We start from the raw sequence: 6,181 nt of genomic DNA, 5'->3' as shown, positions 1-6,181 counted from the left end.
GTACCAATCAAGCATTGTTTTTGTTCTCTCTGGGGTGCAAATGGTGCTATTTTCATCTACCACATACTCTTCTCCTGAAGTCTCTACTAATCTCTCTCCCATTTCTTTCTGACTCTTGGAAGGAAGTTTATGCACCAAAAGGCTCTCACGTGAGGATGGACCATACTGAGCTAGCCTTACACTTGATTTGTGCAAAAAGATTAAAATTTGAAAGGCTTCCAGAAGCATCTAGCCTCAGGTGGTTCATTATGAGATTGGGCAAGTTTCAATTGGTGTGTCCCTCAGGTACCTTAAGTGCTACTGACGTAACCGCTGATAGATCTGTTTTTCATACTGCAGAAGAAACACTTTCTTCAAATACATTTCTTTTTACTTACTTTTTTTCTTTTCTTCCAAAGTCATATGCAGATGCTTATCCTTATGGTTTCTGACCATATCAAGCTTTTCCAGACAGATATGCCAGGACAACAGGATCTTTTAAAGGTTACTCCAAACTCAAAGGGGTCTCCTATCACTCAGCCAGGATACTTAAGGCTTATGAGATACTGAACTGAAGAACAGGCATCAGAAGCTTAAAGAAAACACAGAGCTTTGCTGCATGGCACTCTTTGAGCAGGCCCTGGAACTTGGCTGTGGTAGGAACCAGTAAAGCTGCCTTTCAAACCTATTGCCAGCATGTCATAGGAGGCTTAGTGTCTGAGGTTTCTGCTTCCAGACACTCCAGGACATTTTCTCCCACTCTCAGTTGATATTGCTGGCAGACACAGCAAAGTGTGTGTTTAGTCACAGCTAGGGAATTGCTTATAAAGAATCCCAGCATCCCCCACAGGACTGACTGTGCAAACACATCCTAATGGGATGTCACAGTAAAGGCTGTGAAGATGTCCTGCTAATCCTAGCACCAGGAACAAGTGGGGCCAAGCAGCAGGACATCAAATTCAGAGTCAGAACCCTACAACACTTAATTTTAATTTGCAACCTACCTCTCATCTCACATCTCATTATGAAATAGATGTCAAGAATTTAGGAAAAAAATACCACGATAAGTTTAGGATATATATCTCCCTGACTCATAGAACTTGAGATCTATCAGAAAATGCACAGTGCTTCATTTACAGCCTCTTCCCATTCTGCATGCAGCTGATTAAATCCTACTCAAAATAGTACCTTTTTAACTCCATATTGCCATCTTACATAGTATTTGAGGAGGCACTAAACCCTAGTCCTTAAAACGACTCAACAGCCCAAGTAGTTCATGTGAAAAGTTGGTGTTCAGCAGATCCTGTACAGGAGAGTTGCTTGACAGGAGCGAGTGAGTTTTCTTTGGCCTGTTTGCCCTGTGCACAGGCAAAGAAAGTGTCAATGTTCACCTATCACGTGGGGTGTCCTTTACTTTCCTACAGATTAAATTTCTGCAGACTTCTGTATATTTTGTATTTTTAAATGTCTAAGTGCATTCTGAACTCTGCACTGTAGTTTCTGTGTCTTAGTTCCTCCTATGCAAACTGGGATAGGAATGCATCGCTGTCTCTCAGAGGTATTTTGTGGATAAATACTGTGAAGATTTAGAGGTGTTAAGATGTGTTACTTTTGAAGGATTTGCTATCAACTCTCTTATTTTGACCTTGTGAAAGAGGCAGGATTGCCACACTGGTTTGGTAGTACAGAATAGTACTACTAATAGATTTTTGTCTTGTTTTCTAATTCCCTCTGAAAGGCTTCTACTTAGGGGATCTAAACATCTTCTTCATGGTGCTAGTTTTCTTCTTAATATATTAACAAGATCAGAGCTTGGAGAATTAAAAAAAAAAAAAAAGGCACCACTCTTCATTCGAATTTTTAAATTAATTCACTTTGACTGATTTTGAATCCCTATGGTGTGTGCTTTCCACACATATTTTAGCAAATAGGTTAACAGGAAAACACATCCAGAAAAACAGGTAATTTTTAGGAATGGTTTTAGAATGCATAAGCAAAATTGATCACAAATTCACAATTGTTCAAACAGGAAGAAATTCTACATTTCCTATGAATATTTTGCTTATCCAGTAAAGGTACAAAATATGTATGATGTGAACCACTGAGATTATCTGTGAGATGTAGAGCACTTCATGAAAGGTGCTGTTGCATACTTCCCATGGAGTTCAGTACTTCAGGAGTTTGGAAAATTGACAAAATATTTTGAGAGATATCAATGACTATCTCTGGAAAAAAAGCATATATAGTTTCTGATTCCTCTTGACTGACTATTAAGGTAGAGTCAATGGCACTTATATCTATTTTAAGATCTCTTTTCAATTCAGAGTCATAGACAATGACAAGATATAAATGAGATTTGAGTAATGGCACACAAAGCTTAAGCTGGTTCCTGAATCCTGGAAAGTGTTCAGGTGTTTATATGTTGAAAATGGGTAAATTATGCATTTATAGCCCTTTGAGGTCTGCATGCAAAATTGTTTCTAGTTTATTCAAAATGCATGCTATTCAGTTTTTGCTTATTCCAAGTGTGTTTAGTAAACAAGAGTCACTTGTGAATGATATGTTCTAAAATCAAATTTAAGGGTAAACTTAATTATGTTCACAGATGGTGAAGCATAATTGATGACAGTATGTCAATGTAAACTGGAACTAGCTGTGTCTAAAAACATATCATCACTATCAACAACATAGCATTATGAATATTTTAAATTACTACTCTATAAAAAGGATGAGCTGGTTAATTCTGGTTGTCTCCATACATGGCCTAGTATATGTCAACTATTTTTGTTTATATGAGCTTCTATTTCATTTGTTGCTACACATCTTGCTTTTTATTATTGCTGCAAAGAATCAACAGGGGAAATATTTTGATAGCAAAGGGAAAATACATAAACTACACTTTTCATGAAACAATAATTGGGGCACTGCCACTTGAATTTCATGGGAATTTAGTAAGAAAAATAGGGGAACATAACATTCTTTCTGCTTGATTTAACATCACCAATAGTGAAATTCTATGGTTTTATTACTTCATTTGTAGAAGCCACTTCCCATTTACATAAAACAGACTGAATCCAGCTGTAGAAGAGCATTGACACCTCCAAAGGAAAGACAGAAGATTTGTTTCTAATATGACCACAGTTCTTACAGAACTGAAATTACATTTCAGTGGTCTGAACATTATGTATGATTACCAGGTTTACATATTTCAAAAAAAACCGTATGATTACCAGGTTTACATATTTCAAAAAAAACCCACAACTTTCCCTGTATTGTTCATTTATTATTAAGATCTGAAGCCTGGAAATATATATTAGTGTTCAGTTTTGTTTAATTTACTTTGTTTAAAATATTAATATATTTAAATATTTATTATATATATTTATAAAATATATAATTTTCTATGGTGAAAGTATTTTAGTATTTGACAGAAGACTGCTAGAAGATGAGAGCACTGATTCTCAGATAGTCTTCTGTAGGACTAGGGGGGTGTGTGCATGGCCTAGAGTGCCTGTCAAGGAACTTAAATGTCACCCTACCCTAATGTTCTAGAAATAGAATTAGAGTCTCAAATATACTTAATCTCAGATTATTTTTTCCTGTTTAGGAGATGCTTGAAAAAAAAATTAGACATTTATGATATTTGTATAAAATCCATTCTAAAGCCTTCAGAGAAATCAGAGAGGAAATAGAACTTGCTTATTACAATTGATTTACTATTATTATTATTATTATTATTATTATTATTATTATTATTACTATTATTAACCTAATCATCAATTATTAAATCATTGCAAATGTGACATTACTTTTTCTTTTATAAATAATTGAAAAAACAGTGATTTCCTCTGTAAATAATCCACACAAGGGAAGTCCATAAGAGTGTCATAGAGTGGAAAATATGAAACATAAAAGAAAAGAAAGACAAAGACAAGGTTATGCTCTTATCTTTGAAAATCTATCTATCTCCATCACTTCTCCCCAGGTTTCCTTATAATTGGACCTATTGTCAATACAAAAGATGTTTGTTAGTATTAAAGTGTCAGTGCTTTGGTGCTATGTAGCTCTGAACCAGCTGTTGATGTTCCCAGGTGAACAGTAAGGTACATGACGGGGAAATGTTGCCTGGAGGTGTTGTCTGTAAGCTGATATTACCCTTGCAAGGTGTTACAAACAACTGATCAACATAGTGGCATTCCTCCACCCCCACATTTCCATTTTCTGGGGCTTTATCTTCACTGACAATGGAAGAGAATATTTTTTTGGGGATTGTCTGGCATACAGCAAGGCTTCAATAGTGGGCTTCTCCAAACACAGAAGACACAGTAGGATTTGACTGGGGTAGTATGCATAAGTGTGCTTAGAGAAAGAATGTTTTAATCTAAATAGACTTTATTATTTTTATTATTATTAATGCAAGCTTTTCTTTACATTATGCTTCTTTCCTGACAGAGGAAAATTTAGATTTCATGAAGCAATTACAAGAAACACTCAGGCAGAAATAGGTTAACAACAAAATGGAACAACTTTACAACACTGAATAACTAAATAATAAAACAGAAAATACAAGCAATGAATAATACTTGTGCCACTAGAATATAAGAACTCTGGGAAAATCATTGAGGAAAACATTTTATTACAAGAAGAAATTCAATAGGCTAGTGCAATTTTCTCTGAAGAAACCATGTCCAATGAATGCTATGCCCATTCAGGCATATCCCTGAGATTTCTGTGAGTGTAAGTTTATGCATCTTTGTTGAAATGGATTTTTTCTAGGGCTGCAGAATAGCAGCAGATCAAAGCATCTATTTCATATGTTCTACTGTGTTATGCTGTGACTATATCAATCGTGATTTAAAAAAAATCCATCATGAAATTTATGTTTAAAACTAACAGACACCACAACATTACAGGTCTAAGTCCATTTATTACCTTACATTAGACATTAAACAAATATAATTGTTTGATGCTAAACAATGTCTGAAGTAGAGCAACAAGATTTGTTTTAAAGTAAAGATTAAAGAATGTTATCAAATGTCTATAGATGCATTGGATTTGAGTCAAGGTTTTGGTAGCAGGGGGAGCTGTAAGGTGTCCTCTATGAGAAGAGACCAGGAGCTGCCATCATGTGCAACAGAGATGACCAGTGCTGGCCAGAGCTGAGCTGGTGGCACTTTCATGATAACATATTTTTAAGAGTGAAGATTCTGCATACCAGCTGTGAGAGAGAGGACCAAGAAAAATTGTGATGGAAACAACCATCAAGGAAGAGGAAGAAAGTTCTCCAGGCACCAGAGCAGAGGTTTCCCTGCAGCTGCAACCCACAGAAAAGACCATAGTGAAGCAAATTGTCCCTCTGGACAGGCAGTAGAGGACTGAGGGGAAGCAGTTATCCACACTGCAGCTTGTGAAAGATCCCACAGCAGAGCAGGTGGAGATGATCTCAAGAAAGCTGGAGCCTAAGGACAGCTTCAAGAGTGAGTTCCTTGCAGAAAGGAAAGCAGCCCATATAGGAGCAGGTTTTCTGTCAGGACTTGTGGCTCTATAGGGGATCCATGCTCTAGTAGTTGTTGCTGAAGGATTCTACCCATGGAAATGACATATACTGAAACAGATCATTAAGACCTACAGCCTGTGGAATGACTCCACATGCAAACAGTGAAAAAATGTGAAGAACGAGCAACAGAGATGAAGTGTTACATGATCACAACCCCTGTACTCCATCACACTTGTGTCATTCAAGGGGAGAGGGAAGCAGAAGAGTCAGGAAAAGCAAAAAACGAGTAAAGAAAGGCTTGAGAACAAAGTTTAAGAGTGGAGAGAAGGTATTGTTAGTATTGTCCTTGTATCCTGCTGTATTTTTAATTGCAATAGATTAGAATAATCTTCCCCAAACCAAGACTACTTTTCCCTTTATGGTATTTGATAAATGATCACCTGTTCTTTATCTCAGCCCACAAGCTTTTCATTTTATTTTTCCTATGGACCTTCTTATGAAGACAGGGTGAGACAGCTGGTATTCTTCGACAAGGAGAAGAGAAGGCTTTAAGCAGATATTCTAGAAGTCTTGCAGTATATAAAGGAGCCTATAAGAGATCTAGATCAGTTTTTTTGACAAGAGGCTATACTGGTAGGACAAAGTCTAATGCTAAAATCTGAAAGAGGGTAGATTTGAATTAGATATTAGAAAGAAATTCTTTAT

Source organism: Cyanistes caeruleus, chromosome 3, assembly GCF_971803275.1.
Source record: "Cyanistes caeruleus chromosome 3, bCyaCae1.hap1.1, whole genome shotgun sequence".
Taxonomy (NCBI): Eukaryota; Metazoa; Chordata; class Aves; order Passeriformes; family Paridae; genus Cyanistes; species Cyanistes caeruleus.
This window is presented reverse-complemented; position numbering follows the sequence as displayed.